Raw genomic sequence first — 26,124 nt, forward strand, 5'->3', positions numbered from 1 at the left:
TCCCGCCCCTTCCCCCAAATGTGCTGTGCCCTTCCTCCTCCCCTCTAGCCCTCCGAGCTTCCTGTGCATGCAAAACAGCTGATCACGGCAGGTGGGATGCATGGCAGGGGAGGAGGCGGCGTGGGGGACTGGAGGGAGGGCTTGCTGCTGGGGGGCTGCTGACATATTACTGTGGCTCTTCGGCAATGTACACTGGTAAATTCTGGCTCCTTCTCAGGCTCAGGTTGGCCACCCCTGGTATATATTGTAAAAATAAATAGTGGAACACTTCCTTGTAAGGCCCTGTTTTTGTTTGGTTGGATTTCTTTTTCAAGTTATATTCTGTACGTCAGAGCTTCTTCTACCTACTTGCAGAGAGATCGCTCCGTTAGAAACCTCAGAGCAAATAAAGCAAGCAAGCAAACAGTAGTATCACATTTTCCCCTTAGCCAGCAGACACACACACCCCCACACTCTTTTGGGCCATAGAGTTTGCTTCACCACAAACATACATACATAAGAGAAATGAATCCCCTCATTGCTGACAGTAATTGCAACATTCTGTGTAGAAGAATTTTCTGTTTGGACGCTAATCACTTTCATTCCCCTATACCAGTCGTTCCCAAACTTGTTCCTCCACTTGTGTGGGGAAAGCCCCTGGCGGGCCGGGCTGGTTTGTTCATCTGCCGTGTCCACAGGTTCGGCCAATCGCGGCTCCCAGTGGCTGCAGTTCACTGCTCCAGGCCAATGAGAGCTGCTGGAAGCAGCGTGGGCCGAGGGACATACTCGCTGCCGCTTCCAGTGGCTCCCATTGGCCTGGAGCAGCCAACTGCAGCCACTGGGAACCGCGATTGGCCAAACCTGTGGACACGGCAGGTAAACAAACCAGCCCAGCCCACCAGGGGCTTTCCCTGTACAAGTGGCGGAACAAGTCTGGGAACCATTGCCCTATACATAGATTTTCTTTGAGGTACACTACCTTTGGTAGTCTATATTTTGTTGTTTTCTGCAAACCCTATAGTTTTCAACAGCAGTAAGGTGCCATGGATTTCTGAGCACATGATCAGATAAGTCTATGCTGGACATAAGGAAGCAGTTAATTTTTTTCTAGCAATTCATCTATACTGGAGAAAGATGATGGATCAATACTTTAGGTTGAAGCTATGCATTCCTAAATCACAGATCACGATATCTCAGTACTATGTTGCTTTTGTGCTGGGATAGATAGAGGGTAGTTGTAACTCCAAACAACTTCACAATTCAGACAGGAATACAAAGATGAGCACTGAGGTTGTTTTGAGTCCCATCAAAAACCTTTGTCTCTGCTATAGGAGGAATACTAGGTATGTGGAACCACTAATCGGGACACCAGGAAAAGTCAGGAGTGTGCTAATTTTTCCCTGTTATCTATCAGAGGAGTCCTCCAAGAACACAAGGTTCAGGAAACCTGTTCCCCCTACAAACTCCACTTGGGGTCCCTCTAGCACCGATAGGGCTGGCTTTTCCAACAGCAGCTTTTTGTAAAGCCTGTTTCCCTGGAGAATACCTTCCTGTGGCACCAGCCCTGCAAGAAAAAGGGAAATGTACTTTCAGAGCCTCCAGGATAGTCTCCTCTTCTAGTTTTGCTCCCCCTCTCATCACCCTCAGTCACAGCACGAACACAGTGCAAAGGCTACAAGTTTCCAGACCCATTTTTCAAGTGCTGCTCAGAGAGCTGAGATGCCTTCCCTTCCCCCCACATCCCTAAACAATGGCTCACATCTCAAGCCTCCCTTATACCAGCACTCCCAAGACATTTAGTCAACTGTCCAGCTCTTCCTCACCACAAAAAACACCATCTGACCTGCAAGGTGGTCTCAGAAGCCCCCTGCTCCAGCCCAGTCTCCTTCTAGCAATGGCAGGATTCCAGAGACCATCATCAATTGACTTGACTGCCACCTGCTTCACTGAACATAGTTTTTATTAATACTGTCACTATTTCCCCATCTCAGCATGCTACCCTTTCATCCTCCCGATCTTTAACAGACCCCTTTGCCCACCCACCTCCTCTTACTATATCATTCCCCTCCATCCCTCATAGTTTTACTATTCTCATGTAACCAATTTTGCCAGCCATCACCAATGGCAACTTCTACACAGAAATGAATCAGACAGTGGGAGGTGGGGGAAGACCACTGAAGGAGGATCTCTAATCCCCTCTATAATGTCTTCAGATACAATTATTTCTCAGTGTTACTCACCTTGCAACAATCTCTTTAAGAAAGATAACCTCATTTATTAGCCTTCCAATCCACCAACTCCTTCAGCACTGTAAGTCTGATGCTCATACATTTGCAGGGCTACAGACAGAGCAGCTGAGTCCCAAACAGAATGTTCATTTTCTTTTAAAATTAAATATTTCTGCACTTTGAGAATATAGAGGAAAACATGTAACTGATGTAACAGAAAAGCTTCAAGCACAACAGATAATTACAATGGGCATGTAGTAGGGGAAAGGAAAAATAAAAGATTAAGGGAGACAGGTGCTCTGTTTTTCTTCCCCTTACTGTTACTGCTATCCATCCAAATAAAGGCACTGGAGATAAATATTACCCTTCAGTCCAGAGGTGTGGACCTACCTGAAGGCACAGATAAAGAAGCCAGAGCTACAATAGTTACATTTCACTATTTTATACACCATGCACATTCGCAACCCACACAAGAAGCAACAAGAATAGAGCAGTATGATAACTGTATCTGTAATCTGGGCTTCTTTTTCCTCTTTGTTGTCTACACTGACTCATGCAAAGACTTACTATATTTTAATACAGCAGTAGCATCCTAATCTCTGAGATCACGTTAGAAACATATTAAGGGCACCACAGTTGGAAGTACATAGTGAGTTTCAATGTACATCTCTGAATAGAATTCAGGAACTAAGATTCCTATATGCCAAGAAGCTCTTTATTAGCTGATAGCAAAGACAATTAAATAAAACATAATTAAAATTTTTAAAATGAATCTTTTTGCATTTTAATACGTAGTGTCTGTCAAACTATATTTCATTGAATTAACTACACACACCCGTGGCCTTCACCTTTTAATTATCTGCTGTCACCCTAAAATAAATTCTACTAGAATGCAATTGAATCACCAGCCTATCAAATAATTCACGTGTTCCATATGACATTTTCAATATATTATAATGGGAAATAAAATGTAAATGGTTCCTAAATAATTTCTGACCAGTTAATAAGTCCAAAGAAAACAGAAAATGAATTATGTGATTTCAAACTCCTGAGGGGTAATAAAATGATTAACTACCTCACCTGTCTGCAGAGTAGTTTACACTACAGTCTCTGTCTGTCACAAGAGGAAATGCTCTCAAGGGTCCTACAAGGAGTTCTTTGGTTGTATGTTTTTGGTTTGTTTGTTTTAAGTAAAGACATTTTGCTCAACAAAGCAGTTAAATCAAAGCTGTAGGATCGTTCATTTAGTGTTATTGCAAGGAGATCTATGCACATTGTCTTAACTAAAGATTAGCTGTTCCTTGCAAGTTCAGATAGGCCTCTGTCTGGAGCTGCTTTCAGCTAATGGTGCTGCCCTAGAGTTGAGTAGGCACAGTTAGGGAAAATTTGCCTTAATTTTTCCTTTGTTTTGGCCAATCAATCACTGTTCAGTCTCTTGTTTGGTAGTTTCTTGCTATGATTCTAGCCTGCTGGTAAAGCTGTTAGTAGTCTCTCTTTTCTCAGGGTGGTTCAGAGTTTCTTGAGTCAGAGGGCCAGTAACCTCAGTGAAGGGTCAACAGTTTCCAGCCCTCTTCTGGGGTTGGTAGAGAAACCCAGGCCTGCCCACAGCTCAAGGTTCCCATCCAGGGACCCTGTATCAAGCAGTTAGGATCAGTTTCTCCCAATCCCTTACTGCTTTCCATGACTGCTCCCTACTCCACCTCTCTTGTACACTATTTCCCAGACTCACGCTCTATGATCCTCCTCCTCTGGGGGTCCATGCTTCCTGGGAAGCTTCCCATCAGTCTGTTATTGAAAGCTGCCACTCCCACTGGTTCCTTAGCGTCTCTGGCAGCCACCCATCTCTTCTGACCTGCAACCTTTTAAAACTTCCTCACTGTTGCTGGACCACTAATCAGCCTCAGTTCAGGAGACAACTCATTTCTCTGTGGCCCCTTTAGCAGCCGGGACAGCATAGCAGCTGTATACCCCATGAGAGCCCCCCTTGCCTCAGGCATCCTCCCAGCACTGGGGCTGGGCAAGGCACACCTGAACTTTAATGTTATTTTTCTCTAAAATACCCTTTTTAAAATCCAGGAAAAGCAGTAAACAGGTTGTTTTACTTTTAAGATCTTTACTTTTTAAATAAAAGTTGAAAACCTGAAATGTGATAAGTGGGTCATTAACAGGTCAGATTCTGTACCATTACTACTAACTAGTCAAAGATTATGTTTAGGCTATATAAAGATGAGAATGAAATCATACTGAAACTCATCCTAGCTTTGGAAAGTTCAGATTTAGAAATGAATCTGGATTCTAATTCCACATCTTGGAATCATCTCTACTACAAGACACCAGTCTGATTCACATAATTGAAATCAACACTATTACCTCTAACTGCTGTGTTTATGAATGGTAGATAAGCTACCAGTTTCACATGGTCTCATTCTAGCTGAACGTTCTTAATTCAAATACCAAAATATAGAATATATATACACATATATACACCCACAGACTAGTATTCATTGTATTTAAATACTACACGTGTTTCAGGGTTATGTGGTGGGAGTCATGATTTGCAGACTTAACGTTTTGCTGCATTTCTATCAAAAAGAAAGGCCTTCAATATTTGAATAAGCTTTTCACAATGGGGATATGCTACTTTATCAACTGCTCTGACCATTTCCCTCCCCTCCATTCCCCTAATCTAGAGATGCCTTATTTGAAACCTGCCTGGTGGGACCATGGGAGCGGAATAAGAGAGGTGAAAAGTGTGGGGAGAATAGGGCAGAAAGGTCTGTATCCACCAGAACACACTGCCCTCAAGAACCTGGAATTGAGCCCATTATTCCTGAGTTTTAGCATTCTTTTGCTGTCTAGCAAATAGCTCTGAAATCCACCAGCAAAGCATGTGCCTTCATCCTCATCTAATGGCATATCCACATAGAGAAGAATTGCCTTCTTTGCTACCTGTTACTCCCTTAGCTCAAGTGGTAGAAGACTATGCTCTAGATCTAAAGATCCAAACTCTGCTGCTAAACTGTGTGGGAAGTTGATGTGGTTCCACATGATGGAATTTGCATTTACAATTATTACATTTTTTAAAAGTAGAAAATTACATTAAAAACTATGATAAAGAACAAAAGATACAAAGTCAAGAACTCATATTAGAAAATGCCTCAATTAAGGTTGCCCATGCCATGATAACAGTCTTCAGTTAAATGATCACATGCTATTTTTTCCCCACACAACTCCTGCCTTATTCAGTGCCCAGGATGGGCTTTGCTCTAGGAATGAATCAAAGGAAGTTTTTGTCTGTAGGATCCCATCCTCATTTGTGGCAGACGCTGGAAGGTGTGTAGTAAATGAAGCTGGGAACTTCAGGAAGGGTAAGCATGGTCTCATAGTTAAACAGATATTGGGAGACTGACTAAAGTTGCCACATTTCTGAAATATGTGCTACAGTACCTAAGATACACTTCGATGTGACTACCTCTCCCCCTCAACCACACGAAGTAGCATCAATTCATTCAGCATCAATACCTATGAAGTTAAAAAAAAATCAGTTTTTTTCTTTATAAAGCAAGCTTGAAGCCACCATTTTTTAAATTCCAGTGCAAGGCAACTGACACCAGATCCAATACCTTGCTATTGATCCGTCTCATGAGACGGATGAGCGGCAAATATAGTTTTGAAGTGAGATGTGGCGGGGAGAATGTACCTTGAAAACCAGACAGATTTTTGGTAAGGTTGTGTAACAGTGTACTTCACTTCACAATTCAATTTTTCAGTTTATTCTGTTGTGGCAGCTTCTGGCTTTTTTTTTCCCCCCAGCACGCCCTGAGGTAAGGAGGCAGCAGCGTGCAGGAAATTCCACAAAGACCTGGGACTGAGCATCAGGCTGTTTCTTCCTCCAGATCCCTGGGCTCTGGGAGGGTAGGGGGACTGGTATCTGGGCAAGTGTGGGGGGGCGCACCACAGCAGGGCTCAGGGGGGAGAGGAGCTGGTGTCTGGGCTGGGGAGTCCCACAGCTAAGCTCTCGGGGGTAGGAGATTTGGGTGTATTGGCTGGGTGGGCTCTGTACCTGGGCTCTGGGCAGGGAGGAGTTGTGGGTGTCTGGCTCCTCAACTGGGCTCTGGAGGGGAGGATGGCGGTGGAAAAACAGGAACTGGGTTGTCATAAGGGTTTCTTTAAGTCTAGTTCTAAGGGAATGTGTGTGTGTGTCTGTATTGTTACAGACATACTTGCTGACAAGTATTTTGAAATAAATTACCAAAATAATTGAAACTGGCAAGATTATGTAGTGTTATTTTTGACAAATAAAATTTGCAGACTTTTGCAGAATTTTAAAATATTGTGCGCAGAATTTGTGCTTGTATGTAGAATTTAATTTTCTTGCACCAAATTCCCCCAGGAGTAAATTGAATTCTAACCACAACATTACATAAACAGTTTTAAAACTATTTGGTCCTATCTAGGTACTTATTTGACCCCATGATAGTACACTATTCCAAATGATTAAATTTATTGCTAGGTACGTTGAAACGGCTATGACTGGAATTCCAACGTTTCATCATTTCCAGCAAAAGTTGTGTATAATTAAGGTAACTGACTCAAGAAAATCAGTGAAGAATTTGGATACATCATCACCAATTTCAGTGATAAATTCTCTCCATTACATTGGTGTAAAACTGGATAAAGTCCACTGGCTTCAATTAAGCCACTCCAGATTTACATTGGTGTAACAGAGTCAGTAGGTGAAATCCTGATTCCATTGTATTTAGTTATTTTGCCATTGAATTCATTGGATGAAATCTTGGCTCCACTGGTGTTATTTAAATTTAGTGCAGGGTAAACAGTAGAATTTGGCTGTTTACCATTAATTGACTGGACTTCAGAAAATTAAGAAGGCAAGTGAACAATCATTTGTTGGTGTCTCAATTTATTTTAAAAACCCTTCAGAATAATTAGTGATCAACAAGTCTCAAAATGTTTCAAGTCTCAGACTGGATAAGTCTCCCTTATGTCAGGTGCCAAGTTCTGCTCTCATACGTGCTCACAGCTCCCTTTCTTTTCTGTCCGAGTTACCCACATACAAAGGGCAGAACTGGCCAGACAGTATAACTGAGGGGTATTTTAATCTTCTCCCTCTTTCCTTCCATTTCTGCCCTTCCTTTCTATCCCTTTCTCCAGCCTCATTCTCTTCATTCCACTATTGAGTGAGATCAGCTCTGAGCGACTCTACTTCTCATTTCTTAGCTCCCCATCATTCTCTTTCCCCTGAGACTGCTCCCTATATCTAATTCCACTCCTAGATTTCCTTCCTTTTGCAGATATGCAGAAACCATTCTAGTCACCAGTAGAACTGAGTGGAAATTTTTGACAAAACATTTATTGGAAAATGCTGATTTGTCAAAGCTGTAACTTTTACTGGAAATATACTGGTTTCATTTAAATTCTGTTGGTAAGGTTTCTCAGGTCCAAAATGGAATTTCTGGTCAGAGTGAAAGATCCCTGTGCCAGAATACCCAATAGCCCAGTGATTCAGGCACTCACCAGCTACATGGGAGACCCAGGTTCAAGCCCCTGATCTAAGTCAAGTAGCCCCTAGATACCAGGTGAGTGCCCTAATCATCAAGTCATTGATTATTCTGTGGTGGGACCATATTTTTTGGTGAAAGTATTAAAGAGAGGAGTCCTTTTGTTCTTTTGCTGAAGGAAAACAAAATTTCAAAACCTCAAAATATTTCACAAAATGGAATTCTTGTTTATGGCCCACCTTAGTTACCACAGTTCAAGAGTCCTCTTTTAGGCTGGCATCTTTCCCCCCAGTTTGTGGCTTCATAGTCTGTGCCACTAACGTGGAGAAGTATTATGTGCTTCCAGCTTTGGAAGACCTATGTATCATGCATGATTTTAAGATTGCAGACAGTACAGAACAGACTGTCAGACCTGGTGAAACCACACCAAGAATATGGTAAGCAATAAGCTCAAGTGGAGAGGGAGTGGATGTTGATGATATATATAGAGAACATCTTAAGTCAGACAAGAGGGTCATTTATTTAAATTGAGGCAAATTTTCTATAAGTCATTTGGTATTTGTGCCTAGTATAGAGTTTGTATTAAGAAATAGGCTCAAAGTATGAAAACAGTCACATGATACAGCTGCAGAGACACGTAAAAGATTGACTTGTCTATTCTGCAGAAGAAGCAGTCATTAGATAAGCAAAGAAAAATGACACATGGAATTATAACCTTGTTTATACCCATTTCCGCAGAATACTATTTTTAAAAAATCCATTACATGTAAAGATGCTATTAGCACTTTGGTTAGATCCTATGGTTTGGAATGAAAAGAGTATCTACCACAAAAAAAAGGGAAAAAAAGAAATATGCAAAGCAGCGAGGGGACAATTATTTGCATCACAAAAAAAAAAAAAGATCTGAACAAAACAAACCGTATAAATTTAGTTGATTGGAAAGCGAAACCAAACAAAAGAAGACTGAAATTCTCTGTCAGTCTTTCATTTGAGGAAACAGAGTCTGGGATTAGGTTAATTACTGATCAAGAAATGGCTGTAACTTTCATTACCCAAATGTTTCATGATTGTACATAAACATGCATTCTGTGGTTCTCTTCTGCCATTAGAAAATTAACTGTAGCTATCTGGCCAAGCATCTTAGTCCTGATGTCCATTTATTTTACAGCCAGGCAGAAGCAGCATTTTGTAGGAGTACATAATTTAATGTGAAGCATTACAGAGGATAATATTCTTAAATCAGGATGGGATTGGCATGATTAACTGAAAGGTAAGCTGCAATGTAAACAGGAGCATTTGAGGGTCATAAGTATTAGGGGTAGGGGTGGAAATCTTTAAAATCTGTATCTCATGTCCAAAATACAAGTGTTATAGAGGAATTTGCCTTCTGAAATATGAACAGTAAGAAGAGTCAAGAAATAGATTAAGCCTGAATTCAAAGTTTAATCTTCCAGATGAAGAAAATAAAAGCCTTTCTAAGAATCAATTTAGCAAAAGCCTTCTCTTTTCACTGTCAAGTGTTACGCAATATGTCAGCATACAAAATGCCTTGACAACCAATTCTCTTTGGACGTTACTGTCCCAATCTACAATGTTACCATCAAGCTACAATTCCCTCAAGTAAGTAACCTGCTGTCTGAGCTCCCCATCCTTCACTAGAAAACTGTCATGCCAGAGGTCACTTTTCTGACAAACAAGACTTGTCTGTAGAAGTCTTGCTAGCACTATTTTGTAAGATTGAAATTACTCCTCCTCTCAAACAAATTGATACTTTGTCACCACCTGTATTTTGATTAAAGATGCATTTGTTATAATTTATTCATTAAGGGTCACGTACTACTTTTGACCAAATGTGCAGAACTCCGCAAGTATCAGTGGCAACTCCTCACATGGACTGAGGTGTTTAAAAAGGTGAAACGAGAGTTAAATCCTTTTTTAAATATTCTAAATTCCCTTTACCTGCTATTAGTTGTCCACTAAAAAGGTCTATCCTCTCTCCCCCCCCCCCCCGATTTTACATAGGGCAGAGGCAAAAGTTTTCAGAGATCACAATATTAACTAACTTCTGCCACTCTTCGATGGCCCCTACCATCATAGCACCTATATATCATGTGTGCAATTAGGTTCCATTACTGCAAAAGTGCAGAATGCCTCCTAGAAAGTGTTAACCATCCTCCACTGGGAGGGGACAAAGGTCTCATAAGATCAGCCATTCACTGCACTTGCACACCCATTCAGGCAGGTGTTTATGTATGTAAACTAGTAGGTCCAACATGTAAACGTGTTTAGAGTCCTGATCTAGTAAAACCCTAAAGCAGTGTGTAACTTCAAGGAGATGAGTATTCACAGTTACTGTAATGCAATATGGTTACCTGTGCTATTATATGGTGTCATAAATATAAAGGGAAGGCTAACCACCTTTAAATCCCTCCTGGCCAGAGGAAAAACCCTTTCATCTGTAAAGGGTTACGAAGCTAAACATAACCTCACTGGCACCTGACCAAAATGACCAATGAGGAGACAAGATACTTTCAAAGCTGGAGCAGGGGAAAAAACAAAGGTGGGTGGGGGTGTGGCTTTTGCCGGGACCAGAGCAGGAATGCAGGTCAGAACTCCTGTAAAGGGTTAATAAGCAATCTAGTTAGATTCTGTTTTGTTTGATGGCTAGTAAAATAGCTGTGGTGAATGGAATGTATATTCCTGTTTTTGTGTCTTTTTGTAACTTAAGGTTTTGCATAGACGGATTCTCTATGTTTTGAATCTGATTACCCTGTAAGGTATTTACCATCCTGATTTTACAGAGGTGATTCTTTTACTTTTTCTTCAATTAAAATTCTTCTTTTAAGAACCTGATTGCTTTTTCATTGTTCTTAAGATCCAAAGGTTTGGGTCTGTGTTCACCTATGCAAATGGGTGAGGATTTTTATCAAGCCTTCCCCAGGAAAGGGGGTGTAGGACTTGGGGGGATTTTGGAGGGAAAGACATTTCCAAGTGGGCTCTTTCCTGGTTATATTTGTTAGACGCTTGGTGGTGGCAGCAATAAAGTCCAGGGACAAAAGAAAAAAATAGTTTGTACCTTGGGGAAGTTTTAACCTAAGCTGGTAAAAATAAGCTTAGGGGGTTTTTCATGCAGGTCCCCACATCTGTACCCTAGAGTTCAGAGTGGGGAAGAAACCTTGAAATATGGCCACTACAAAAAACAGCTGACTCATAATGAACATTTAATACTTACACAAGATCTGCATATAAAAAAACCTCACTACAAGAAATCTGCAACTGGAGGTAGTTGGGTATTTGCATATGGAAGATCCTTTTAGCTGTTACAGCCAAATTCTGCCCTTGGTTACTAGAAGAGAATTCCCCTGACCCTTGTATTTGAAGAAACAAACTCTTAGGTGCAACAAAAACCTCAATTCACCTTATGTGAAGCAGTCATTATATAATGTAATAATAATTATTACAAAAACATGTACTTTATAAAGGAGGTCAGTATCTTTTCTCCCTTCTGTAAAATGGGGATAAAGGAGACACAGCAAGGTGAAGTGATTTGCTCAAGTTCACCAGCAGGCCACTGACACAGCTGAGAATACAAAATAGTTCTCCTGAGTCCCAGTGCAGTGCTTTATCCCACTGTGATGGAAATGTATCCACCCAAAAGTTCTAACTAGGAGGTTTCCATTTTTCATAGGCATTGAGGTTAAACCACCACACAAAGTTTTTCCCCCTTTTATTTTTAAATCAATCATATGCTTTTGGGGAGGAAATAACTTTCAGCAGGATGGTTAGACCTCTGCATATTGCGTGATGGAGAAGAGGGAATGAAAAGCAAGTGTGTTCATATGATGTGTTACTGTTTATAATACATTTTGAGAAAGAATACTGTATACAAGGGAAAAGACCTGCAATGTACAGGAATACAATGCTACTTTTTCCAATTGCATGGGTCTTCATTTGCTCTGAATCTACTATTTGGTTAGGAAGAGCAACAAACAGGTATCACACGCATGTTGGATAGTAGTAACTAATGTAAGCCCAAGAAAATGTATCTACACCTTTTTTCTAATTTACAGTCATTCCTCTTCATATCAAAATTGACCCAGCCTAGTTCCTCTTCCCTCCAGACACTAAAATCCAGCTTCCACCCATCTTGTCAAGTACTTTACCTTAGTGAGATTACTTTCAGCACTAACTGTAACACCAGAGGTGAAAATAAGCCAGTACGCCCTGGTACAGCGTACCAGCAAGAGCCGGTGCATTGTACTGGGGCAGCCTGGCTTCCCCAAGGGGCAATTTAAAGGGCCTACGGCTTCCCTGCTTCTACCGCCCTGGTCCTTTAAATAGCTGCTGGAGCCCCGCTGCTTCCCCAGGGCTCTGGCAGCTAATTAAAGGACCGGGGCAGAAGAAGCAAGGGAGTCCCGGGCCCTTTAAATAGCCCCCGGAGCCCTGGGCTGCTGCTGCTACCCCGGTGGGGGAAGGGGGCAGGAGGCGGAGGAGAAGGAGGGGTGGGGCACTTACCTTACAGGGTGGGCTGGCTCTAACCCCCACAGACCCGCCCCTTCCGCCCTAGGCCCCGCCCCTTCCAGGGGCCAGACCTGGCCCCAGCGTACCGGTAAGTCACTCCACTTACTTTCACCCCCATGTAACACTGACAGACCGCGGTCGTCAGCGGGCGGGATCAAACAAGGGGACCTCTGGAGCTTAGCGCATGAGCCTCTACAGCATGAGCTAAAAGCCAACTTTGTCTTAGCTAAGGCTACAGAGCAGACTCATTTTAACTCGAAGTGGTCTCGGTGCCACTAGATGGGTCAGAACACCATACCCAAAAGGTGTGTGAGTTGCATAAGCACTATGTTCAGCTGCAAGTATTTGCAAGGTTAGGACTCAATATATTGTACTAGAGAAATAGCATGGGATTAGAATTCAGGTACTCCAAATATTTCACTTTTGGATCTGGCACTGCCTTGCTACATGGCCTTGCATCAGTAATTCTATAAGACAGATTTTGCACAATTACATCTGTATAATTCCAGAGCAACAGAGCAGAATTTGGCCCTGCAGGTCAGTTTTTGCAGCTGTAAAATAGGAGTGCTAGTTACTACTTGTACTATTTAATGGCCCTAAATGAAAATCTTTAATCCAATCATCCCCTGAACATTAAGAACATTCAACTCTTCATCTGGATCCAGACTCTGAGCACTCCACTTCCAAGAGTGGAAGCAAGCCCTAAAGTCTTACTATATTAATTATGCATAAATGCCGTGCTACAGACTAGTAAGAAGTTCTCCTAAAGACACTTATTTAGAAGCCTTGAATCTCTTTTTTTAGGCCTTCTAAGTGATCCTGTTGACTTATTTAAAGCTCATCTAAAAAGGATCATAGAAGCCACATCTGTACAACTAACACCACTAATGAAAGGATTTGTTTTTCACAGACATGAATTATCTAGGTAGTGAAACCACAGCCAGATCTTTGTTCTAACTGCACACTTGTGTCCCTTAAACACTTCAACACACACACTGTGTTGATGCAGCTCATTTACGACACTGCCCTTTTAGCCTTTCATGTGCAGGGAGCTCATGAGCCCAGGTTTACAGAGAGGCTGTCAACATTCTACTTGTTGAAGGGATGTGGGGAAATGATTTAAAATATTCTTCAGGGATATCTGACAGCCCGGAGTCTATTAGTCATCAGTCCAGTATATCTTGCTGCCTTCCACAGATTCTTGCAATATACTTCGCAGGCTTGTAAGTTGCTATGTGGCAGAATAAGTTTCACAATCCTTTTGGCTAATTAGGAAGCAAACCTATATTACTTTAATTTGCTAATTGTAATTAGTTTTCATGTATATAAATTAAATCCAAGTTTTGCATGGCATAAAGAAAGTGACATGTTTCATCACTCACTTCCTCCTTTATGTACTGTGACAATAATTTAGTCATTATAGTGAGAATATCATGGATTGACCAGTAGTAAACTCTGGAAAATATATTCATTCCTATCAGATTTATACAGACATTCTGCTAATGAAAAAGTACACAACCAGCAGCATGACAAGCTTGATTAATTCAGAAAGAGCAAAGTCAAAACAAATTTTAATATAACCTAATTTTAATCATTCAGCATCATTAGCATTTCAGTTCAACATCCTTTGGTTCTAATCAATGTCTTCACCTAGATATTTCACAAACCAGCAATATTTACAAAGCTCAAGGCATAGAATGCTATAATCCATATATACCAGCATGCAAGTTCAAAATAGGCTTGAGTCACTTAAGCCTGGTCTACACTGCAGAGTTAGGCTGCCTTATAAATGTCTGTGTCTCCATTACCAGGACCATTCTACAGACGTAACTTTCCTGCCACTTTGGCTTAATTACTCCACCTGCATGAGAGCCATAGCACTTAAATCCACATTATTAGGTCAACGACAAAGCAGCGAAGACAGTGCATTGCTTAGGTCAACTTTAATGGCCTCCAGGTGGTATCCCACAATACTCCACTGTGACCACTCTGGGTGAATGTTTTCATCGTCTCTGCTCAGTGGCCAGGTACACAGGAAACAGCCCCTCCCCTGTTAAAGCACCAGGAACTTTTGAATTCCCAATTTTCTGTTTCATCAGCGTGGAGAGCTTGCCAGCACAGCTGATCATGGCAGCCAAACACGCTCCAGTCTAGAGTACACAGGGAGTGCCAGGTCTTATTGGTCTGTGGGAAGGAAAGTCTGTACAGGCACAGCTCCAGTACAGCCATAGAAACGTAGGCATCTACTAAAAGATTGCACAGGGCACGGGTGACAAGGGCTACACCAGGGACACACAGCAGGGCCACGTGAAAATGAAAGAGCTTCGGCAGGTGTACCAGAAGACAAGAAATACGAACAGTCACTCTGGTTCTGCACCACTGACATGCTGCTTCTACAATGAGCTGCATGCAGTTCTCAGCAGAGACACCACAACGACCCCCAAGAGCAGCACAGATACCTCTGAGAAGTCAGAGTCCTGACCCACTGCAGGCAACACTGAGGTGGTGGTCTTGAATGAGGAAGAGGAGAATGGGATATAGGTGTGCAGGGGATCCATTCTCCTGGAGAGCCAGGAGCTGTTTGAAGCCCCAGAGCAGTCCAAGTCCAGCCAGTCACAGAACAGCATATGGCTGAGCATGATGCCAGGGAAGGCACCTCTGGTGAGTATTCAATTCCAAAATATTGTGGGGGATATCTCCTGGAAAGTTTCACAGTCCAGTGCAGAAGGTTTCCGGGGAGGACTGCCTTATTTCTTCCACAGCAGGACATTTTCCCTCGCCACTCCAGTATTAGACTGCTGCAGTTGCACAGGAGCCAGCAAACAGAGCTGTAAACAGGGGAGTTTGAGTGCGAGTTCTGTTGGAGCAGAAGGCATTTGTAGAGGCTGGTAGGGGCAGTGTGCTGAGAGAAGCTTAGCCCTGATTAGGGGATGGGGCTTCTCTGATTAGGGGTCATAGAATAGACTTTAAGGTCAGAAGGGACCATTATGATTGTCTAGCCTGACCTCCTGCACAACACAGGCCAAGGAATCTCACCCACCAAATCCTGTAACAAACCCCTAACTTATGTCTGAGCTATTGAAGTCCTCAAATCGTGGTTTATAGACTTCAAGGTGCAGAGACTCCTCCAGCAAGTGACCCATGCCCTACGCTGCAGAGGAAAGTGAAACCTCCCCCTCCCCCAGGGCCTCTGCCAATCTGCCCTGGCAGAAAATTCCTTCCCAACCCCAAATATGGCGATCAGCTAAACCCTGAGCATGTGGGCAAGACTCACCAGCCAGACACCCAGGAAAGAATTCTCTATAGTAACTCACATCCCACCCCATCTAACATTCCATCACAAGCCATTGGGCATATCTACTGCTAGTAGTTGAAGATCAATTAATTGCCAAAATTAGGCTATCCCATCATATCATCTCCTATAAAGGGAGCCAGCCACTCTATGACTTTAGTTCTGCTGGCATCACTGCAGTACATAGCATAAGGATCGAGTTCTTACCTGGATGTTTGCAGCATCAGTTCTCTTCCCACCTCGGTTACCCTCAGAGGGCTGATATCACATAGGGTCAACCCAGGGGATATGGCAGCCATTTTCATTTCAATTTCTTGGACTGCAAACAGTAGTGCATGTGATTCCACCTCCACTGTGCTTTTCTGCTCCTTCACAGGTTTCCCAGACATGTCGGCAGTGGGGGTGGCAGGGATCATCATTGAACTTAGAAGCTGCAAGCCTTGGCCCAAAGCTAGCAACAGCGAAACGGGGGAAGGGGTTCTGGCAGAAGGGAAATTTGCTTGTGCACTCTCGCCACCATAAACCGACCTCCTGCACTGCCTCTGCCAAGGCTTGCAGTTTGGGAGAGTCAACAGTGGTTCCTGATTGCCACACAACATCCATGTTACAAAGGGCCGGGGGCCATTAAACTTGTGCTCTCATCACGGGTTGCCCACCCAAAGCTGCAGAGAATCCAGCACCTCTGTCCCCAGACCATATTCACCATGCCTGGTAGAGCAAGCCAAGTCAATGACTGCCTTGTGTAAATGAAAATGTTCTACCTTTTACTTCAGTGGAATAAGGGGAGTGATTTTTATACATCAGCTGTGCACTAGACCCTGGTTATGCACGGACAATGATTGCTTTGTGTTTTCCATATCTTACAACTGAAAGTACGGCCTTCATCTCATCCTCCACACCAGAGGAAAGGCTGTCCCACATTAGAAGAATGCGAAAAAGAACATTTGATAACATGTTTATGAATGCCTCTGGGACAGTGGACACCAAGCAGACGGCGTGGAGGATTTCTCTCTGAAAAATCAGACATGGACATTGCAAGCAAGAGAGAAGACCAGGAGCATGAGCGTGGCACGCAGCAGGAGATGTTAGGGATTCTAAAAGAAGAGACAGACACGTTGGGGCAACTGGTAGACATTCAGGAGAAACACCTTGAAGCTAGACTTCCTCAGCAGTTCCTGCAGAACAGCATTCCTGCATCATTGTATTCCCCCTCTCCCAAATGTTCCAGGAGGTGGGGGGCGGGGGAGAGCTATATCCCTTCCACTCCATGTCAGGGGAGGGTACTAGCAATGAAAGGTGTGCATACGATGCTCCATGCTGTGCTCTTCTCATTGTCCGGATATCTGGCTGTTCTAAATTAGCAGCCAGCTTATCTGCCTCTACACCCCACCCCTATGGAAACTTCTCACCCTTTGTCTCTGAGATATTATGGAGCCCACAGCAGACATGGGGATATTGCTTTCACTGCGGTCTAACCACACACTGCACCAGCGACCCTTTAAACAGCCAAAGGCACATTCAATCACCATTCTCAGCCCATTGTTGAACCGTTCCTTGCTGCTGTCCAGGTTTCCAGCTTCATGAGCCATGCGAGCAAGGCATATATCCCAGGATTACTACTGGTATTTCAACATCACCAATGATTTTTGTGTGTTCCAGAAAAAATTCACCGCTTGCAGCTTTCTGAACAGACCCGTGTTCTTAAAGATGCAGGCATCACGGACCTTTCTTGATCATCCCACATTCATGTCAGTAAAACGCCCCACTGGTAATCCACCAGTGCTTGCAACACCAGTAAAAAAAAGTATCCCTTTCTGCTTATGTACTCTTTGCCAAGATGGTCTGGTGCCAAGATAGGGATATACATGCCATCTATCACCCCCCTGCAGTTAGAGAAAAACCATCCAATATATCCTGCACATTGCCAAGAGTCACTACCCTTCTTACCAAAAGGCAATTAATGGCCCCGTGGACTTGGATCACAACAGCTCCACAGTGGGCTTACCAACCCCAAATTGATTCCCCACTGACTGGTAGCAGTCTGGCGTTGCCAGCATCCACACAGCAATTGCCACTCACTTCTCCACGGTCAGAACAGGTCTCATTTTATGGTCACTGCACTGCAGGGCTGGGGAAAATTCTGCACATAGTTCCTGGAAAGTGGCCTTGTGAATGCAGAAGTTCTGCAACCACTGATAGTCATCCCATAAATTCAGAACAGTGCAATTTCACCAGTTGGTATTTGTTTCTGAGGACCAGAAATGGAGCTCCACCATGTCCAGTTGCTGCATGACTGCAGCAGCAACCGGGAATTGTTTCATTCTATGAATTCCAGCAGGGCTGCTTGAAGGACATTGCCATGTGGCGGCTCCTCTGCTGCCTCTGGAAATACTGCAGCATAAGGCAAATGGTGTTTGTAATGCTCACAACAAGAGTGGGATCCATGCTTCTCAGGAGATGGCGTACATGTGGCTATGCCAGCCTTTTTGAAAAAAGGCACGAAATATTACGGTTTGCAGTTGAGATGGGGGGGGGTGAAAACTGCATCATGGGACACTGAAGCCACATTCTAAGCCTCCCCTGAGAAAATATTTTGGTCCCATGAGGCATTGCAAGCCCTTCCCAAAACCTCTGCAGTTAGTAGCACTGTTGGATAGCGACTCATGGTGCACTGCTGTCAGCATCGATGCAAGTGTTGCTAGTGAGAACACAATCCACTGACACAAGGAGCGTGGTGTGGACATGCACTATCGACTTGATTACTATGGCGGCTGGATGTGGACTTAAGTTTGAAGTGTACATATGCCCTTCAAATGAGCGTCTGGCCCATTCCCCACCAATTAAAAAGTTCAGGGTGTCCTACTAGAGGATGGGATGGTTTGGCCCTTTGTAGATGTAGGGGTCCCAAAGGTGAATTGTAGATCCAAAAGTTGATTTGGATTCCAAACCACCAAACACAGTTAGGTGAATTTGGATTCAAGGTTTAAATATAAGCCCCTCTGCTACAAAAGCTGCATGCTGATAGAAGTAGAACCACACCTTACATAAGCATTGTTTCAGGTGAGTGATTTTTCCTTTCTGCTTTGATTTGAATATTTGTAGTAGCATCTAAAAGAGATTATAAATCATCATCATTCTGCCCCCCCCTCACATTTTTACACCCTCAGCTTAGCAGGCTGAGGGTGTAAAAATGTGAGGGGGGGGCATTATTCCAAACCACTGCACTCATCTCACACACACCCTTATCACATAAAGGGCACTACACAGAAGATTCACGTGGAGCATGTTTGAGAAGAAATTAACAGTTACACAAAAGGGACAAATAAATGCTTCTGAAGTCAATTAGCCCGGTGGATATATTGTCCACAGAAGGAGAAAAAAGGCTCAGGAGAGGAATCGCAGCAGTCCCAAGGTGGTGTTGGTACCACACCTCATGCAGCTGTCTCCATACCTTATACCTGAACTCAGGAAAGGTGTTACGATAAAATTCAAAGCCAAGAAATTCAAAATTACAGCTGACACTCCATTTTTAACTCACCTGAGGTCACTTTCCATCCACTAGTTAAGGGGAAATTTCTGTCTTTACTTAGAATTTCATGTCACTTGTATATTTGCTCTCATGAGAGCAAATATACAAAAGCCTCTTTCAAAATGCCATCCCTGTAAGCCACACATTATCTACGGAATACCTTCCTTAATATTTTTGAAAAAAATTGAGTCTTTTTTTTTTAAAGTGATCCTGAACAATTCTGAGGAACAAAGTCAAAACGTTACTCTACAATTTGTTGCATAACAAGAAGAATATAAATTATATACATTTCCATATATCTAAAATCCTGCTGCAAAGTTATTTTATAAGAGTGTCCAATTTTCCTCTAAATTGAAATGCTGCGCTGACTAAATTGAAGTTCAAATCAAATGGCAAATGATTCCAGATACAAAAGCACAATAAGAGAAAGTATGCCACCCACAAATAATCTGCATGTTTGAAACATAATAAACAGCTTGTGCATCTGAATCAAGCTACATTAATCATGCTCTCTATTCTTGTGAAGAAAACAGATAAGAATGTGCTGCTAGGTAGGGTTGCCACCTTTCTGAATATATAATGCAAAATCATTAGCTTCCACCGAAAGCATTAGAAGCATTAGCACTGCCTAGACCTCCACAAATTCAGGGCTTTGGATGCTCTGAAGTGCAATCTGAGTAATTTCTTGATCTTTTAGTATATTTCTTTTACGGCAAACACATTCAGCCCAAGTCTCCCCACTCCTAAATAGATATAAAATATCTACTGTATCACCCATTTTAACACTCATTGTCTATATATGTCCCTGATTAACTGAGCATTTCTTTTAAGTGTTTGAAAGCATGACTGTACTTGAATGCAATATGGCTGATATTAATGAAGGTCAAGGGAAGTATTAGATATGTTTGGACTTCCTTTTCTTTAATTACCTCTAAAAATCCTCAATGTATTTTGGGACCTTCTACTTCCCAGCTACAAGACGACAGTTCCGCCACCTGCTGGTAGCATAGAAAAGGGAGCCCACTGTTTCATCAGCAACAGTACAAAGAAAACCATCTCCAGCACAACAAAATATGTTGATACAGTACATACAAAATGGGAAATGACTGGCTAGGAAGGAGGACTGAGGAAAGAGATCCGGGAGTTATAGTGGACCATAAGCTAAATAGGAATCAACAGTATAACACTTTAGCAAAAAAAGCGAACATCATTCTGGGATGTATTAGCAAGAGTGTTGTAAGCAAGACATGAGAAGTTATTCTTCTGCTCTACTCCTTGCTGATTAGGCCTCAACTGGAGTATCGTGTCCAGTTCTAGGTGCCACATTTCAGGAAAGATGTGGACAAATTGAAGAAAGTCCAGAAAAGATCAACAAAAATAATTAAAGGTCTAGAAAACATGACCTACGAGGGAAGATTGAAAAAATTGCATTTGTTTAGTCTGGAAAATAGAAGACTAAGAAGGCACATGATAACTGCTTTTGAGTACATAAAAGATTGTTACAAGAAGGAGGGAGAAAAAATGTCTAACTTCTGAGGATAGAAAAAGAAGCAATGGGCTTAAATTGCAGAAAGGGAGTGTTAGACATGGAGGGAAAAGCTCCTAACCATCAGAGTAGTTAAGCACTGAAATAAATTGCCTAGGGAGGTTGTGGAATCTCCATCATTGGATATTTTTAAGAGCAAGAAAGACAAACACTTGCCAGGGATGGTCTAGACAATACCTAGTCCTGCAATGAGTGCAGAGGACTGGACTAGATGACCTCTCGAGATCCCTTCCAATCCTATGATTCTAGGTTCAGAGGACGGGGGAGGGGAAAGAGACAGGAAAAGAGGCTGTAGCAATGCTTCTTTTCCCAGCACAAAAGACCTAGGCTAGGGCAGCTGCTGGATTGGAGTGAGATGAAATCAGTTCTCCACACCCACCAATAAGGCATTTCTCCTAGAAGCAGGAATGCTGACTCAATGGCCCCCAACCCTTGCTCAGCTCCCAGGTCGACTTCAGAATGACCAACCATAAATGAAGGTTTGGGGGGGAGGGATAGCTCAGTGGTTTGAGCATTGGCCTGCTAAACCCAGGGTTGTGAGTTCAATCCTTGAGGGGGCCATTTAGGGATCTGGGGCAAAAATTGGGGATTGGTCCTGCTTTAAGCAGGGGGTTGGACTAGATGACCTCCTGAGGTCCCTTCCAACCCTGATATTCTATGATTCTATGATTCTAAGGTTACTGAGGATGCAGTTAATGCTTTACTGACCATAAAGCACAGCTTCCTGAATCCTGCTGATGAAGAGTTAGGTAGGAATTGTCCATTAATTTCATCCCTGAAGACCCAGAAAATGGAGTCACAGAGTCTGTCCCATGGGTGAGGAGGGCAGAGTTTGGTAGCTGCCATAGTTGGATAGAGCAGGCCCAGGATTTGATGTAAAATTTCAGAAGTAACATATAGGAAGCTACACAATCCTTCTCTCCCTTATCATGTATCTGTTACCTGGCTGCACAGTTAATCAACACTGCAAAGGCTGTTGCATTTCAGAGACAGATTATGAAATGCTGCCAACAGTGTCTACAATATACTAGATGCTGTACAAACCCCAAGGAGGTAATGGTCTCAGGCTGGAAGAGAATTCCTGTCTATGTATGTAATTATTAGTTCATAAAGTGCACCAGGGGTGCTGGAACAAATTTTTACAGTGGGGCTGCTGAGAGCTATTGAATCAAACTGTAAAGAGGGTCTATAATGGAAACCACTTCAAGCCAGGGGGTGCTGCAGCAACCCCAGCACTCTATAAAGTGAGGGGCAAAAGCACCCCAAGGTATCTCTCCCTATCCACCTCTCTTTCAGCTCAGATGACAAAAGAAATAGCTTTGGAAGCTGGAAGCAAATCTTGGCCTGAGAATTTGGTCAGCAATGTTACTGGGATCATATGGTAAGGAATTTCACTTTGAACCAAGTTCTAGTACTAGGCAATGTTTTATCTTTATTTCTCTTCTAATCAGCTCTGACTTTAATGCAGTATACTTGTACCCAAAACTTCTCTTTACAGTTAAATAAACTTGTTTTAATTCTTTAATCAAAACTAATCCAGTATTATGAATTATTTGGTTAACAACATTTAAAGTCACAAACCATTGGATATTGTTCCCTCACAGGGCCAATGGACCTAAAAATATCTGAAATGCCCAGGAGAGGGCTGGACTGTGCAGAATACATATTTGGAAGAAAATTCGGAACTGGGATTGCGTTGGGATCACCCTGCAAGTGGTAACCAAGGCTGTTGGAAGCCAGAGTGAGACTTGAGTGTGCTGGCCGGCTGCAGCTATGCACAGACACTCAGGGTGTGATGTGCATGCGGTTTGGCTGTTTGTGAGGGGCCCAGGTTGGGAGCTACAGCAGCAAAGGATAGCGAAGCACCCCAGGTTGCAGGACAAGGGTGACAACCCCTTCACTGGTCTGAATTGTACCCCAGAATGTCAAACACCTATGTCCCCCTTTGTGGATCCAAGCTTGGGTTGTATGGATTTTGAGCTGACCACCACTACAGGCAAGTATTTACTTATGTACCGCGTAAGTTTAACATTGTCTTCCTTTCTTACAAATTTTGCACAATTAAGTATTTACACAATTAAGTCATGCTTTCACTCAAAGGAATCCATGTCACTTTGTGTTCCATTCTGGAACACTATCTAGTTTTGCCAACAAAACATTAACTAAACTTAAAATAGATTATAAATATCATTATTTCTCAATTGGATTATATACGTCACTGTAGTCAGTACTGCACAAATTAAAAAGCTTCTCATAGTCAAAATACAACTCCTAATAAGACTATGTAATAAGAGATGTTTTAAAATCCCACAAAATGTATACTTTGTAATGTTTTCAATGTAGTATGATACATAAACATTCAACTCACCTCTAGCGGCCAAACTGTGTCCAGACTTATTCAGAGTTTGGTCCAGTTAATATCCTATACTTCACAATACTTTTTCAGTGAGCTGTGAGAATTTAGATGCATGTGTGTTTCATCAGTATCAAAATGTATCCCTATGGTCCAACTTCAATGCTGGCTCCCTGTCAAAGGAGGAGGGAGAAAGTAACAAGATATTCTAGGCAGGTTGGTAGCACGGCTATTATTAAGGTTGCCTGACACTTCCTATAAGACCCTGTTTTCAGTTGGTTACAACTTTGCCAAATTAAACTGGCTGGGCTGAAATTGTGTGAGCTGGATGTCAGACTCCGAAAGGATTTTTTTTTTTTTTTTAATTTCAGCCAAAATGGTTCTGTGGATTTAGACAAAAAGGTTAGGGGAAAACACATTGTTTTGCCCATGTGAAAACATCCCAGTAACCTTTTCTAGCACCCTAATGCTTTGGAGCAGAGACTTGTAATTTGGCAGGGCGCTGGCATTTGTCAGTGATGTGCCTTTTGCCATCCCTGTGAAAATCCAGTGACATTTATCCAAGTCTTTTTTTTAAAGATCACATATGACTCATACTCAGAGACTTGCTACAGCATCAAAGTTAAATTCTATGAAGATTCCATGTACACTGGGCATTCTCCAGCTGTGGGTTGATGAGAATTTTCCTGGAAATTGCTGCTCTAGGCTATTAAGGTCTGGGCTGAGACCATGATCATGCCAATGCATGACCAAAGAGACTGTCTCTCCTGTGCTCTCAAGTCACTGTCTTTTGCTTGGCCCAGATAGCACAGAGAAAGAAACTGCCTGATTCAGATGCAGAAGGGAAAAGACCTGGACCTCAGGGAAGAGCAAGAGGACTAGACTGGGGCAAGAAGCCTAGGGAGAGAACTGGAACTGCAAGGTAAGAGAGGAAGTAGTGGCTAGTGGTAGTTAGGAGACCAAGATTTGGTAAGGAGCAATGGAGAGTGAGAGATTGAATCCGTGGAGTAGGAGAGAAAGGAGAGTGATCTGACATAGGGCTGTGATATAGGAGGGAGAACTGAGACTGGCTGATCAAAGAGACCAGGACAAGGAAGAAGGGGGTTAAGCATGACATACATTGGACAAGGAGTCCATGGAGGAAGACTGGGACAGGGAATGGGAGACAGATTGCAAGCACATGAGGGCAGACAAGGAATGGGGGTTGATGGGGAGGAAGACTGGGACTGGTATAAGGAGTCTGGGGCAGGGGTGAAACAAGGAGAAAGACTGGGATTTGAAACCTGGACACCGGGACAGGATAAGAAGCAAGGGCTGGGAAGAGACAGGACTAGCACAGGTTGGAGGGAATCCAGTTTGGGAGAGGAGCAGTCAGAAGAATCTATGCCCACTAGAGCAGCCTCCCCTCTAGAGCTTAGAATGGAACCCAAGTTGCTTGCATCTTCCCATTCCTCTGCTGTCAGCAAATGAACACCACTGGCAAAGACTTCCACCCCCCATAGGGGCAGGAACTAGGGGTGCGGGGTCCTGGCCACCAGCCCCCACACGCCTGGCTGCCAGCCTCAACTGTGGGGGGTGGACAGGGGTAAGGGGACTGGCTTTCAGCACCCCCACAATTAAAAAATGTTCCAGCACCACTGCACCCCCCTCTAACACTGGTCCACAGAAAGAGGATAACGTACCACTGCTACCAGTTACTCCATTAGCTCAAGTGATAGAGGTTCAGTGTATGTAAAGGTTCCAACCCCAAAAGGATTACATTTGACAGCACACCAGTGAAACAGGGAATGCTGGGAGAAAAGCTGGAAGCAACCCAGCCACATGGACAGAGCAGTGCCAAAGATTAGTTAAAGTTTCACTTGTTCAACTTAAACTGCATTCTGCTTCACTCTGTGAATGGTGGCGGTCTAAGCTGTAAATTCTCTGCACTACAGCAGCTGGCAGCGTGAGACATGGAACTGTCTGAAGCTGCTCTGGATTTTGTGGATACAAATGTAGCCAAGCAACAGACGCAGTGGGAAAGAGGAAGTCCAGCACATACAGCTGGCTATGCAGTAGGACAAGAGCAGCAAGGAAGTGTAACTGTTACTTTGAGTTACTGGGGAACAAAGCAGAAAGGGCTTCAGCACTCAAGCTCACCACTGCCTCAAGCCTCACAGCAATCCCAGGAACCCTGGGCTGCCACACCCACAGCGAGATGTATTTACTGTGGAAGACAGAATGACCAGGTAAAGGAGAAGTGCCCCACACTAGGACAGCGCTGCAAGGAATGTGGCAAGTTAAACCACTTTAGCAGAGTGTGCAAGAGCAGAGAATGAATCTTTCTGGGACCTGTCAGTCATTTACAAGAGGGGGATGGCCTGTTAGAGAGCAGTAATGACTTCATGGTGCTCCTTCAGTCCTAGAGAATATCAGTTTCAGATTGTTGGGACAGAAAAGCAACCAGGGACAATACCAACTTCCGTGCATGCAATAAAGTTAATAGGGAAATGTGCAATTTCAGCTGGCTAGCTGGGTCTCCTGCAGTGAGATTGCTTGGGCTGAATTGGACTCAGCCACATGACAAAAAGCAGGCACGTGCCAATATTGTACAATGAGAGCATAATCCAGCCCTGAGGAAAATGTGACCTCATAGTAACTAAACTGAAAAAATAACAGTTTTACCAACTGAAGTTTGTGGTGGTGGATAAGCACCATAGACCCCTCTTGGGGAATACAGCCATACAAGCCAGGGATCTGATTAGGATACAGTGCAAAAAGGGGGAGTCCCATGGACAATGGAGACCATTTTAAAAGCATATGGGGATGTTGTTTTCATGGACAACAGGTGCCTCAAAGGAAAGCTCTGACTTGAAGTAGACCGCACAGTGGAACCTGTGTGCTTACTACAAAGTAAAATTCCAGTTTCACTGTGTAACCCAGTACACAAGAAGCTCAAAAGTCTGCAGAGTAGGGGTATCATACCAGCTACAGAGACCAGTACAGCCTGGGTAAGCAGCATGGTGGTGGTAAAAAAAGCCATTAGACATGTGATGCATCTACATAGACTCAAAGTTTCTAAGCAAGCATTGAAAAGATGCTCACAATTGATGACATCTTGCCAGAACTTTACCAAGCTAGAATCTTTACAGTCTGCTAGGTAAGGAATGGGCTTTGG

The 26,124-nt window shown here is 43.1% G+C and overlaps 1 protein-coding gene across 4 annotated transcripts in view; it reads right to left on the reverse strand.

The window, feature by feature from the left end:
* MARCHF1 (membrane associated ring-CH-type finger 1) overlaps positions 1-26,124 on the reverse strand; it is a 482,864-nt gene that overhangs the window by 368,820 nt on the left and 87,920 nt on the right. Inside the window, exon 1 of one of the 4 annotated variants that reach the window (XM_084626289.1) lies at positions 22,983-23,000. The exons of the other annotated variants lie outside the window; for them this stretch is intronic. The gene's annotated coding sequence lies outside the window, so the exon portion shown is untranslated. Of the gene's footprint in view, positions 1-22,982; positions 23,001-26,124 lie in introns of those variants that run through there. 4 annotated transcript variants of the gene reach the window in all.

The sequence above is a fragment of the Lepidochelys olivacea genome, assembly GCF_965140295.1.
Source record: "Lepidochelys olivacea isolate rLepOli2 genome assembly, chromosome: 4".
Lineage (NCBI taxonomy): Eukaryota > Metazoa > Chordata > Testudines > Cheloniidae > Lepidochelys > Lepidochelys olivacea.